Here is a 15,161-nt window from a genome sequence, read left to right as displayed (position 1 = left end):
ATCCATGAACTTCTCCCCTTTGCCACAATAACCATAATAAAGTTAACTTCGCTGAGAATTTAGTATCTGCCAAATAGTGTGCAGAATATTTTTGTGATGCTTTACTTCATCTTTACAATAACCCCATTATTATCAGTACCTTATATAGGTATCCCTCGCATTTTTGAAAGTTTGCTTTACACTACTTGGCTTCTACAAAAGACTTGCATTAGTACCTGCTTTCACTACTGAGAGAAAATCAGAAGAGGAATTTTCCCTTTACACAAAAAGCTACAGTCAAGTTTCAGCATTTGTTTTGCAGGAGCCCTTATAGAGGCAGCACACTCCCCAGTCAGCGAGAGTTGCTCAGTTGCTCAGTCGTATCCGACTGTTTATGACCCCATGAACTGCAGCACACCAGGTTTTCCTGACCTTCACTATCTCCCTGAGGTTATTCAAACTCATGTCTATTCAGTCAGTGACGCTATCCAACCATCTCATCCTCCGTCACCCCCTTCTCCTCTTGCCTTCAATCTTTCCCAGCCTTTTCTTCTCCTGTGTGCCAATGGAAACAGAACACTGAGTGTGTTCGAAAACCCAGCAGAGCCAGTTTCTGATCAGATAATAACGTTAATAAGCATTTACCAAGCACTTAATATACCACACAAATTATTCTAATGTCTAGACTATTCCAGTGGTTTCCAATGGTATCCTAGGGGATACCTAGGAATCAATCAGACCAAGACAAAGGAATCAATTACAGCTGGTTGCTAGGGGAATTCCAGGGGAGCCTATGAAAGACATGAGCCTACCTTTCATAGGCTCTTTTCATAGTGAAAGTGAAAGTGAGGTTGCTCAGTTGTGTCTGACTCTTTCCATGGTGTCGCAAAGAGTCGGACATGACTGAGTGACTTCAGTTTCACTTTCACTATGAAAAGAGCCTATGAAAGATCCTTTCTCTCTCTCCATTTCTTAAAACTGTCATAGCCAAAGATTACTGAACTTTGATTGCTCTATTAGAGAATAATTTCTGTTTAATTGCCCCATTATAACTTTAATAAGAGCAGTTTCTCAACTTTGGTGTTAGAATCACTTGGGAAAACTTAAAACAACTCCATGCCCAGGCATACTCCAAATTGATTAAATTAGCATGTCTGTGGAATGGAACACAGATGCCAGTGTTTTTCAAATCCCAGGTGATTCCAACGTGCAGTCATTCCTCGTAACTTTCCCCAAATGTTAACAAGTGGTTCACAGTGCAGGACACGCCAGCCAGGGTAGAAGCCGTGAGCTGGGCACCTGAACACTCCTAGGAAACCTGAAAACTGACCTGACGGAGTTAAAGGCAGCAAGTCCCAAGATGTTTGCTAAGCTCACATCAGAAATAAATTTTACAAAATCACTTCATAGAGGAAGAGAGACATGTTTGACAGCTTACGGTGAGCAGTGTCAGATTTGTGATCTCTGAAGAAGAAGATTTAGCTTCGGGACCAAGAACCAGGCTTGATCATGCAAGAGCTTTTCTGTAGCAGAGTTTTATTAAAGTGAAAAAGGGACAGAGAAAGGTTCTGACATAGACATCAGAAGGGGGCGGAGAGTGCCCCCTTGCTAGTCTAAGCAATGGAGTTATATACTTTTTTAATTGGTTATTACAATAAATCAAAAGAATGTCTCAAGGTTGTAAAGAACTTACTAGACCCACTCCCATAATTTACATTTTAAGATGACAGGATTAGAACTAACAATAGAAAGATCTTACCAGACCCACTCCCATAATATACATTCTAAAATAACAGGATTAGTCAGAAAGTTTTCAAGAAGGAGACACTGTCTCAGGCAGTATACATTGTTGTTATATAATCCTTAGTACAGAGTTTGAACTGAGTTTTTTGTTGTGTAATCATTAGTTCCAGGCTTGAAAGTGAAGTTGCTCAATCGTGTCCTACCCTTTGCAACCCCATGGACTGTAACCTGCTAGGCTCCTCCATCCATGGGATTCTCCAGGCAAGAATACTAGAGTGGGTTGCCATTTCCTTCTCCAGGGGATCTTCCCAACACAGGGATCCAACCCGGGTCTCGACACTGCAGGCTTAAAGGTAAAAAAAAAAAAAAAAAAAACACCTCATGTGACTAAGACTAAGGAATGTAGAGGAAAAAAAGGGGTTTGTCCTTTCCTCCTCCTTGAGAATTCCAGACCCCTATCTCCTCCTTGAGAGCCCCAGACCCGTTTCTCCTCCTCAGGGACCCCGGACTTCTTGTCAACCTTCCTAGGAATTGACTCTCTCACGTTAAGAGCATTCCAGAATGCTGTTACAATAAATCAAAAGAATGATTTGATTTCTTACAAGAAATCAAAAGAATAAATCAAAATCTCTGTCCCTTTTTCACTTTAATAAAACTATGCTACACAAAAGCTCTTGCGTGATCAAGCCTGGTTCCTGGTCCCGAAGCCAAATCTTCTTCAGAGATCACAAATCTGACAGAGGCAACTGGCCTCTGTTACATGGAAGAGGTTGAGCCTGGGCCTTGGCCCCAAAAGCAGTCTCATCTGGTATCCAGATTTAAGTTTTCCTTTGGTTATCCTAGGGGCTTCCCTGGTGGCTCAGAAGATAAAGAATCTGCCTGCAATGGAGGAGACCTGCGTTTGATCCCTGGGTCAGGAGGATGCCCTGGTGAAGGAATGGCTACCCACTCCGGTATTGCTGCTTGGAGAATTCCATAGACAGAGGAGCCTGGTGGGCTACAATCCATGGGTTCACAAAGAGTCAGACAGGACTGAGCAAATAACACTTCCACTTTTGATTATCCTAGAGTGTTTTCACACCCACCAAAGCCCATTCAGCCCCACCTGGTGGGCTGCCTTGGCCATCACAGGCACTCCTCCAAAGAGGTCCCCACTCCCGGCAACCAGCCCTGCCCATCAACCTACCCACAACAATCACAGTGAACCACAACAAGAGGGCATATGACACCCACATGAGGGGTATTTCTGGAGCACTTGACTCCTACGACCAGGGGGTTGTGCCACTGAGCGCCCACAGACACTTTCTAGCATCAGTTCAGTTCAGCTCAGTCGCTCAGTCATGTCCGACTCTTTGTGACCCCATGAATTGCAGCATGCCAGGCCTCCCTGTCCATCCCCAACTCCCAGAGTCCACCCAAACCCATGTCCATTGAGTTGGTGATGCCATCCACCATCTCATCCTCTGTCGTCCCCTTCTCCTCCTGCCCCCAATCCCTCCCAGCATCAGGGTCTTTTCCAATGAATCAACTCTTCACATCAGGTGGCCAAAGTATTGGAGTTTCAGCTTCAACATCAGTCCTTCCAATGAACACCCAGGACTGATCTCCTTTAGGATGGACTGGTTGGATCTCCTTGCAGTCCAAGGGACTCTCAAGAGTCTTCTCCAATACCACAGTTCAAAAGCATCAATTCTTCAGCACTCAGCTTTCTTTATAGTCCATCTCTCATATCCATACATGACCCCTGGAACAACCATAGCCTTGACTAGACGGACCTCTGTTGACAAAGTAATGTCTCTGCTTTTTCATATGCTGTCTAGGTTGGTCATGACTTTCCTTCCAAGGAGCAAGTGTCTTTTAATTTCATGGCTGCAATCACCATCTGCAGTGATTTTTGGAGCCCAGAAAAATAAAGTCAGCCACTGTTTCCACTGTTTCCTCATCTATTTGCCATGAAGTGATGGGACCGGATGCCATGATCTTAGTTTTCTGAATGTTGAGCTTTAAGCCAACTTTTTCACTCTCCTCATTCCCTTTTATCAAGAGGCTCTTTAGTTCTTCTTCACTTTCTGCCATAAGGGTGGTGTCATCTGCTTATCTGAGGATATTGATATTCCTCCTGACAATCTTGATTCCAGCAGGTGCTTCCTCCAGCCCAGCATTTCTCATGATGTACTCTGCATATAAGTTAAATAAGTAGGGTCACAATATACAACCTTGACGTACTACTTTTCCTATTTGGAACCAGTCTGTTGTTCCATGTCCAGGTCTAACTGTTGCTTCCTGACCGGCATACAGGTTTCTCAGGAGGCAGGTCAGGTGGTCTGGTATTCCCATCTCTTTCAGAATTTTCCACAGTTTATTGTGATCCACACAGTCAAAGGCTTTGGCATAGTCAATAAAGCAGAAATAGATGTTTTTGTGGAACTCTCTTGCTTTTTCCATGATCCAGCAGATGTTGGCCATTTGATCTCTGGTTCCTCTGCCTTTTCTAAAATCAGCTTGATCATCTGAAGTTCACGGTTCACGTATTGCTGAAGCCTGGCTTGGAGAATTTTGAGCATTACTTTACTAGCGTGTGAGATGAGTGCAATTGTGCGGTAGTTTGAGCATTCTTTGGCCTTGCCTTTCTTAGGGATTGGAATGAAAACTGACCTTTTCCAGTGCTGTGGCGACTGCTGAATTGTCCAAATTTGCTGGCATACTGAGTGCAGCACTTTCACAGCATCATCTTTCAGGGCCACTCTTTCAAGGTCAGGAGATATAGCTGATCTACCTAAAAAACAGAAACAAACACAGAGAGTTAGGCAAAATGAGAAGACCAAGGAATACTTTCCAAACAAAAGAACCAGACAAAGCCTCAGAAAAAAAAGAACTAAATGAAACAGAGATAAGCAATTCATCAGATAAAGAGTTCAAAGTTATGGTCATAGAGATGCTCACTGAACTTGGCAAAAGAGTGGATGAACTTGGTGAGAACGTCAACAAAGAGACAGAAAAATATAAAAAAGAACCAATTAGAACTGAAAAATACAATAACTAAAATGAAAAGTATGCTAGAGAATCAACGACATGTTAGAAGACACAGAAGAATGAATCAGTGATGTGGAACACTGGACAGTGGAAATCACCCAGTAAGAACTGCACTAAGAGAATATTTTTTTAAATGAGGGTAACTTAAGAGAGGGGGATGACAGAGGATGAGATGGCTGGATGGCATCACCAACTTGATGGGCATGAGTCTGAGTCAACTCCGGGAGTTGGTGATGGACAGGGAGGCTTGGTGTGCTGCGATTCATGGGGTCGAAAAGAGTCGGACATGACTGAGTGACTGAACTGAACTGAACCGAACTGAAGAGATCTATAGGACAACATCAAGTGTACTAGCATTCATATTGTGGGGGTCTCAGAGGAGAGAGAGGGGCAGGGACATGCCTGAAAAACTAATCTGGTGAAGGAAGCAGATATCCAAGTCCCCAAAGCACAGAGTTCTAAACAAGCTGAACCCAAAGAGTTCCACACAAAGACACATTATAATCAAAATATCAGAAGTTAAAGAATCTTAAAAGCAGCATAAGAGAGTTCCCTGGTGACCTAGTGGTTAGGATTCTGGGCTTTCACTGCTATGGCCCAGGTTCAGCCTCTGATTAGAGAACTGAGATCCTGCAAGCCACTGGGTTGGCCAAAATAAATAAATAAAAGCAGCCCAAGAAAAACAACTAATTACATATAAGAGAACCCTCATGAGACAGTCAGCTGCTTTTTTTCAACAGAAACTTCACAGACTTGAAGAGACTAGCACAATGAATTCAAAATGCTAAAGGGGAAAAATAAAACTTAGAATCAAGAAACCTACCCCGTAAGGTTATCATTCAGCATTGAATGAGAGACAGTTTCCCAGACAATCAGAAGCTAAAGGAGTTCATCACTACTAAACCAGCTCTACAAGAAATCATTAAAGGGACTTCTTTAAATGGAAAGAAAAGGCCAAAACTAGAAACAAGAAAATTATGGAAAAAATATATATTACAGGTAAAAGCAAACATATAGTGGATCAAGCACCTACAAAGCTAGAGTGTCTGTGCATGCGTGTTCAGTCATGTCCAACCCCTTGCAACCCCACCAGACTCCTCTGTCCATGGGATTTTTCCCGGCAAGAACACTGGAATGGGTTGCCATTTCCCTCTCCGGGGGATTTTCCCAACCCATGGATCAAACCTGTGTTTCCTGCACCTTCTGCAGATTCTCCTGTGGATTCTCTACCACTGAGCCACCTGGGAAGCCCACAAAGCTAGTATGATGATTAAAAGACAAAAGTAGTAAAATCACTTATATCTAAGTGATACACACAAAAAATGTAAAATGTGATGTCAGAGCATAATATGTGATGGTGGAGTAAAAATATGGTACTTTTAGAATGTGCTTGAACTCAAGCAATTGCCAGCTTAAAATAAACTACTATAACAACATAGCTTGTTTATATGTGGATCTCATGGTAACCACAGACCAAAATCCTGTAATAGACACACCAAAAATAAAGAGAAAGGAATACAAACATAACACTAAAGAAAATCATCAAGTCAGAAGGGAAGAGAGGACGAGAAGAAACAGAGAAGAACAGGAACAATCAGAAAACAATTAACAAAATGACAGTAAGTACATAGCTACAAATATTTCAAATATAAATGGACTGAGTGCGTCAATCAAAAGACATAATATAGCTGGATGAATAAAAAATAAGATATATATACATATACACATATATACTATCTCAAGAGATTCTCTTCAGATCTAACATATATATAGTTTGAAAGTGAAGGGATGGAAAAGGAGAGGCCATACAGGAAAGCTGGTGTAGCAATAACTATATCAGATATATGCATCCCTATGTTCATTGCAGCACTATTTATATTAGCCAAGGTATGGAAGTAACTTAAGTGTTGTTGATAGATGAATAAAGAAGATGTGGTATACACACACACACACAATGGATATGACTCAAGCAACAAAAGAGAATGAAATCTTGCCATTTGCAGTAACAGATGGACCTAGAGGGTATTATGCTAAATACAATAAGTCAGACAAAGACAAATACTGTATGGTTTCATTTACATGTGGAATCTAAAAAATAAAACAGCAGAAACAGACTCATAGATGTAGAGATTGAACTGGTGTTTGCTAGAGGCTAGAGGGGTGAGGGATCAGGAGAAATAGGGGAAGGAGATTAAGAGGTACAAACTTCCAGTTATAAGATAAATGTCATGCAATGTAATGTACAGCATAGGGAATACCATCAACAATTTTGTAAAAACTTTGTATGGTGACAGATGGTTACTAAACTAATCATGATTTTCAGTTTGTAATATATATAAATGTCAAGTCACTATGTTGTACACTTGAAACTAATATAATTTGTATGTAAACTATACTTCAATTTCAAGAAATTAAAAGAAAAAGAAAGTTCACACCTAGAGTGCACACCTGGTTTGAGCTGTGCTGTGGGGATCAGGGAAGTGTCTAAGAATGGACTGGCAAGAGAGCAAAAACCTCTTTTAGGCTGAGCACTTTGGGAAGGGGTCAGCGATTGCATGAGCAGTGACCACAGGCAGAGCAAGGAACAGCATCCAGCCAGGTAGTGGCAGAAATACAGTGGTGTCACAGACTGCCTTGGAACCTATATGAAGCCCTCTGGCCCCAAGATTGCCCAAGGTCCCAGTGTCCCTTAGAGTGAGGCTGGAGGTTCTGTGAGAAGGGATGGGCAGGATAGGCAAAAGGCATTATTATTTGGGCATGATGGTAAACTTGACCTCTCCTGCACTGATGTGAATTTTATCACATATCGGCTGTAATCAAATAGCTCAATGGTATAGATCAAACCATGGTTGAATATCATTTTAAAATTAAGCCTCATTCCCAACCATATGTAAGTTTCTCTTTGGTTTTAACTACTGGACAGAAGTCTTTATGTTGCTGCAGAGGAGAAAATGTCTGAGCAGTCTCTCCAACAACCAAGCAGCCTGGAGATCAGAAGTCCAGGATGCCAGGTCACTTTATATGTAACACGTGTCATAGTGGATAGGAAATTCTTTGAATAAAAGGCTCTTCCCTGGCTGGTGCATTCATGAGTAGCAATCATCCAAAAAGCTTGTGCTTGTCTTAACCTATGTTGTCTTTGAACTCTTTTGTGTCTAGCCTCCCTGAAACAGAGCACTGGGAAAAAGCAAGGCAGTAACCTCAACTAAGCAAGAAACAGTGTCATTTTGAAACATCTGTAACATATTTGTTTGCCTTTTTCAAAATCCTCACCAACAGAGTCACAGTAGCCCTCTAGTCATAATTTTAAGCACTGTGTCTCCATAGTGATGATTCAGGCTCCCGTTGCCATGGTGATTCTTCTATGAGCTAAAACACTTCCATCAATCTTTTCACTCCTTCCTGTTCCCATTGTCAGACCTTCAGTCTAGGCCCTTATTATGTCTTCAGGACCAGCGTTGGGCCTGGCAAATAACAGGTGGTCAATGTATTAAATTAATGTGTCTGACCAAAACTATTAAAGTAGCCCTCTTTCTGTCTCAGGCCTTATCCTCTGGATTATTATGCTTTATCTTCTTGCTTTTTTCCTTTACTGGAATTTAAATTACTGAACCAAACACATGCTCATTTTAGAAAACTCAAACAGTGTAGGTATTTACAGAGTTAAAGTAAATATTTTTCGCTTCACTAAAATTCTAGCTGCATCAATGTTTTAAACATAAAAAAGTTTTAGAAGAATTTATAATTTGTGATAAGCAAGCCCATTTTAAGTAAGAACATAGTCCAAAGCTGTTAAGAAACAAAATTAAAGTATTTGATCGTATAATCATTTTAAAAAGCTGTATGGAGGAAAATGCTATAAACCAAGACTGATGGCAAACTGGAAAAATGTTTTTACAAAGCAAATGGTAAAAAGTTAAACTTCCTCAATTATCAAAGAGTTTATATGTGTCAGTTTGAAAAAAAATGACTAATCCAGGAGAAAAATGGTCAAAAGAAACTAATGTTTATAGAAAAAAGCACACGACCATCCACTAAACAAGTGACAAGATATTAAACTTCACTCATAATTAAAGATATGAAAATAATAGAAACTACAATGACAACAAAATAAATTTTTTTTTTACTGATCTGATTGGAAAATAGAAATGTTTGATGACTCCTAGTACTGCAAGCCTGAGGGGAAAATGAGCAGTCTCATAAATAATTAGTGGAACTGTACATTGGTGCATTCTTTCTGGAAGATAATTTGACAATACCTGTCAAATTAAAAATATCCATCCCCTTTCACTAGTAATCCTTCTGGCAGAAATTTACCCAATACATATAGTTGCAATTATTTAGCAAAAGTATGTTCAAGAATGTTTATTGCTACATTGCTTTGCAATACCAAAAGGCTAGAAAACATCTAACATTCAAAAGAAGGGGACAAGTTAACTAAATTAAATATGGTGGAATAAGAACGCCTTCATGGAAAGAGCATGGTAGTTCTGTGTCATCAAAAACAAAAGAACAAGCAGCAGCTCAATGTGTAACATTTTTATAAGAACCAATAAATAGAAGCAGATATTATGAATATATACATTATATATATAATGTATAATGAATATACACATGTGAATATATACATTAAAATATTTTTTCTGGAATGAGTTACAAGAAACTGTTATCAGTGAGGTGGGAGCTGGTGTTAGAGAAAGAAAGGCGCGCTCACCTTTATTTTCCATCTTTCACTCATTACATTTTTCATCTTATATGTGCTTTGTATATGACACTTAGAAAACTATCAGCTGCAGTTTCCTTTTCTCTGCTTCTCCCAATTGCAGTGCCCAGAGATACGTTTTACTTTTAGGGTTTTTAATGTATACAGTCCTGCAATGTCCTTCTCCTTTTTTATATACCATTCACATCTTTCCATGTAAAGACATGCTGAATAACATTTCACAGTAAAAATATACTATAACATGGGGACTTCACTGGTGGTTCCGTGGTTAAGACTCCACGCTTCCACTGCTGGGGGCATGCATTTGACCCCTTGTTGGGAGCTAAGATTCCATATGCCAAACTGTGTGGCCAAAAACAGAAATTTTTTAAAAATCAGAAAAAAAGAATATACTGTAACTTATTTACCCTTTCTTCTATTTAGGTTCCTTCCATTTTTTTTTTTTTTTTTTACCTTTACAATCAAGTCTGTAAGACTATCATTTTGCATAATTTATTTGTATACTTCTGTATTTCTATAGAATCAAGTCCCCAAAGTGGACTTCTAGGTGTAAAGGTAGATGACATGAACACAGAGACCAAGTCAAACCACACAAGTCATTTAAAGGCTGTGCTCCCATCACATGTTTTAACTTTCCATTGGACAAAAGCAAGTTACTTAATAGTGTTACACTCTGCTCATCATTCAGCCATGGCAAGGAGAGAAGAAGGAAGACTTTTGGAGAATACATACAATCTGACTTAGTCTGACACATAAATAGAAAGGAAGTCTATATTTTTGTTTTGTCTTTTTCTTTAATGATTTTAATTTCTTTAGCAGATGTTATTCAATGCCCCACCTCTAATCCACTTAATATTCAGCTTTACAAGACAGAGCTGCTTACTGCAAGTATCCACAACTCTGTCTGAGGACTTGTCTTCAGCCCAGCAAGGGGGACAAGCAGGATATTCTGGGAAGTTAATGCCCTGGAAGCAGCTGAACCAAAGATGGGAAGGGAATTTAATGGTAAATAGAATTCTCAGATCTCAGTTGGGATGATGAGGCATTTCTGTAAAATCTTCCAGAAGCTCCCATCAAGACTGATTGCCAATGGCAGGAAACGGTAACTGCCCTGACAATGAACTCTTACTGGCTTCCTTCCTCTCCCTGAAGGTCACCTCTCCAACAAAGTACTTATGCTTAAAGTCCTGTTTGGGGAACCCAAATCAAGACTGTTCAACCACAAATGTTCCCAAATTAATTTCTTGTGGCTTGAAAGTTGAGTGTAAAAATACTTAGAATCTGTTTATAGGGATTCTAACTTAGTAGATCAAAGGGAAGGCTCCAATGCAATACTTTTAAAAAATATCCCAGATGACTTCACTATTGCTGTTGCTATTCAGTCGCTAGATTGTGTTGACTCTTTGTGACCCCATGGACTGCAACACGCCAGGATTCCCTGTCCTTCGCTAACTCCCAGAGGTTGCTCAAACTCATGTCCATTGAATCAGTGATGCCATCCAACCATTTCATCCTCTGTCATCCCCTTCTCCTCTTGCCCTCAATCTTTCCCAGCATCAGGGTCTTCTCCAATGAGTCAGTTCTTCACATTCAGGTGGCAAAGTATTGCAGCTTCAGCTTCAGCATCAGTCCTTCCAATGAGTATCCAGGATTGATTTCCTTTAGCATTGACAGGTTTGTTCTCCCTGCTGTCCAAGGGACTCTCAAGAGTCTTCTCCACCATCACAGTTCAAAATCATCCATTCTTCAGTGCTCAGTTTTCTTTATGGTCCAACTCTCACATCCATACATGACTACTGGAAAAATCATGGCTTTGACTTATTTGGACCTTTATTGGCAAAGTGATGTCTCTGCTTTTTAATACACTGTCTAGGTTTGTCATAGCTTTTCTTCTAAGGAGTAAGCGTCTTTAATTTTGTTGCTGCAGTAACCATCTGCAGTGATTTTGGAGCCTAAGAAAATAATATCTGCCACTGTTTCTACTTTTTTCCCATCTATTAGCCATGAAGTTGATGGGACTAGATGCCATGATCTTTGTTTTTTGAGTGTTGAGTTTTAAGCCAGCTTTTTCACTCTCCTCTTTTACTTTTATCAAGAGGCTCTTTAGTGCCTCTTCATTTTCTGCCACTGGAGTGGCATCATCTGCATATCTTAGGCTGTTGATATTTCTCTTGGAAATCTTGATTCTGGCTTGTGATTCATTCAGCCTGTCATTTCTCATGTTGTACTCAGCATAGAAGTTGAATAAGCAGGGTGACAATATACAGCCTTGATGTACTACTTTCCCAATTTTGAACCAGTCAGGTGTTCCATGTCCAGTTCTAACTGTTGCTTCCTGACCTGCACACTGGTTTTCTCAGGAGGCAGATAAGGCACTCTGGTATTCCCATCTCTTTAAGAATTTTCCACAGTTTGTTGTGATCCACACAGTCAAAGGCTTTAGTATAATCAATGAAGCAGATGTTTTTCTGGAATTCTCTTGCTTTATGTATGATCAAACAGATGTTGACAATTTGATCACTGGTTTCTCTGTGTTTTCTAAATCCAGCATGTACATCTGGAAGTTCTTTGTTCATGTACTACTGAAGCCTAGGTTGAAGGATTTTAATCATAATCGTGCTAGCATGTGAAATGAATGCAACTGTACAGTAGCTTGAGCCTTCTTTGGCATTGCCTTTGTTTGGGATTGTAGTGAAAACTGACCTTTTCCAGTCCTGTGGCCCTTGCTGAGTTTTCCAAATTTGCTGGCACATTGAGTGCAGCACTTTCACAGCATCATCTTTTAGAATTTGAAATAGCTGAGCTGGAATTCCATCACCTCCACTAGCTTTGTTCATAGTAATGCTTTCTAAGGCCCACTTGACTTCACACTCCAGGATGTCTGGCTCTAGGTGAGTGACCACACCATTGTGGTTATCTGGGTTATTAAGGCCTTTTTTGTATAGTTCTTCTGTGTATTCTTGCCACCTACCTGTTCTTAATCTCTGCTGTTTCTGATAGGTCCTTGCCATTTCTGTCCTTTATTGTGCTTATCTTTGCATGAAATATTCCCTTTGTTTCTCCAATTTTCTTAAAGAGATCTCTAGTTTTTCCCATTCTATTGTTTTCCTCTATTTCTTTGCATTGTTCATTTAAGAAGGTTTTATCTCTCCTTGCTATTTTTGGAACCCTGCATTCAGTTGGGTATATCTTTCCCTTTCTCCTCTGCCTTTCACTTCTCTTTTTTTCTCAGCTATTTGTAAGGCCTCCTCCTTCTTGCATCTCTTTTTCTTTGAGATGTTTTTGGTCATCACCTCTTGTACAGTGTTACAAGCCTCTGTCCATAGTTCTTCAGAGCACTCTGTCTGTCAGATCTAATCCCTTGAATTTATTTCTCATTTCCACTGTAAAATCATAAGAGATTTGATTTAGATCTCACCTGAATGGCCTAGTGGCAACTGCAATATACTGGACCTAAATGTCCTTTTGGAGATGACGTTAATTTCAGGTGAGTCCTTAACTTAAACTGATTATAACTTCTTGTTTTCATACTGCACTATAACAATGAACTCTGAAAAAGAATCCTGGAAAAAAAGAACCAAATATGAGATGGTTCTTCTTTAGAGAAAAACATAAAATTCACCCTTTACCTTCTTGCTTGACTTGCATCCTTAAGATTTCTATCCAAGTTCACTTTTACTTCTTGCCAGTTACTTTCCAGGTATATAAATTTTATTCCCACAGTCTTTTTTGGACTAGAAGGATATCCAATTACTCGATCCCTTAAGGTGGAGTCTCTGAGTCTAGCAAATCATGGAAAGTCCTTACCACTCCTAGGGTGAGATGGACACAGAGAGGGACCAGTGTGACCAAGCACAGCCAGACGTCTCTCCTCCACACGTCTCTGCTTTTACCCGGGACACAGCATCAGGGCCAATGGAGGGGATTAAACTGTGACACCCCCAAAGATATTCCCAAGTCTAATCCTTGGTGGGCTTTCCCTGGTGGCTCAGTGGTAAAGAATCTACCTGCCAATGCGGGAGACAGGGGTTCGATCCCTGGGTTGGGTAGATGCCCTGGAGGAGGAAATGGCAACTCACTCCAGTACTCTTGCCTGGGAAATCCCATGGACAGAGGAGCCTGGTGGGCTGCAGTCCACGAAGTCACAAAAAAGTCGAATATGACTTAAGGACTAAACAGCAACAATCCTTGGCACCTAAAAATGTGACTGTTTGGAAATAGGGTCTTGGCAAATGTTTTCAAATATCTCAAGAAAAGATCATTTTGGATTTAGGTAGACACCAATGACCTATGTCCTGTTAAAGATTAGAGAGGAAGACTTGAAACATAGAAACACACAAAGGAAAGAACCTTGGGAAAATGGAGGTGGAGAGTGGAGTGATGCATCAACAAGCCAAGAAATGAACACCAAGGATTGCCAGGAACCACCAGAAGTGAGGAGAAATGCATGAAAGGCATTCTCTCCAAGAGCCTCAGAAAGAATCAACCCTGCTGACACCTTGATTTCAGACATCTGGCCTCCATAACTGTGAGAGGGGAATACATTTCCAATGTTTTAAACCATGCAGTTTCTGGCAATTTGTTTTAAGATCCTTAGAAAACTAATATAGCAGAGAAAAAATAGGGAAGAAATACCTGGTCTTTGGGTTTCCCCAGTGGCTCAGTGGTAATTAATCCACCTGCAAGATAAGAGATGTGGATTCTATTCCTGAATTGGGAAGATCCCCTGGAGAAGGGCATGACAACCCACTCCAGTATTCTTGCCTGGAGAATTCCATGGACAGAGGAGCCTGGGCCTCTACAGTTCAGAGGGTCACAAAAGTCAGACACAACTGAAACGACTTAGCTCACTTAGATGAGCCATGGCCTTTCCCTTCTCCTGCCCTCCTGATCTCGGCCAACGCTTTCCACTAGCAAAAGTCAAAAGGAAAGTGAACCACAGAAGATGCAGTCTGCAGAAAAGGGTATAAAGTGTCCTTTAATCTAGGGTGAGGTGGGGGTGAGGGCAAACTGAGAATATGAGCACTATACAAGAAGTAAAAATCATTATAAACAATTTTTAACAAGGAGAGGAAACATAACAAGAATAGCTGGTAAATGGCTTCAGGGAAGACATAGGCCATGAAGGCTAAAAGCATTTCATTTGCTGCTGGGCTGTACTAAATCACAAAGTTAAAAGAGAGCTTCTGGCTCGTCCAACCCAAGTGTTTGCTCATTCTGTTTACAAAGAACCAGGTTCACAGACGTGTCCACCTCCACACAGTCAGTGAGGGAAAGAGTTGGGCCTGAAACTAGGTCAGCCAGATCCTAGTCAGTTTTTCGTTTGCTGGTGTAATGTATTTCTCATCCAGAGAGGAAGGCCAACCTGGTGCTTTAACTTTCTCTTTTTTTTTTTTGAGATATTTTCAGAAATAGCAGCTCTCTGTTTCAGGTGGCAACTCAAGCAGAACTCAAAACAATACCACCAGAAGCAGTTGCCCCATCTTCTCAGGACAGAGTGTTACTGATTCAGAGGACTCTTTCCCAGAGGGCTGTGCTGTGAGGCATCCAGTCAAGTGTGTTTCAGGGCAGCTCTGTAGCTGCCCACACTCTGATTCAGGGAATAAGCATACTTACACTAAACATCTAGTAGGTACCAGGCAATGGGGATGCAATGCTCAATCACACACAGTCCGTGTCCTTA

Source organism: Cervus canadensis, chromosome 2 (genome assembly GCF_019320065.1).
Source record: "Cervus canadensis isolate Bull #8, Minnesota chromosome 2, ASM1932006v1, whole genome shotgun sequence".
Classification (NCBI taxonomy): domain Eukaryota; kingdom Metazoa; phylum Chordata; class Mammalia; order Artiodactyla; family Cervidae; genus Cervus; species Cervus canadensis.
Note: the sequence above shows the minus strand (reverse complement) of the source record.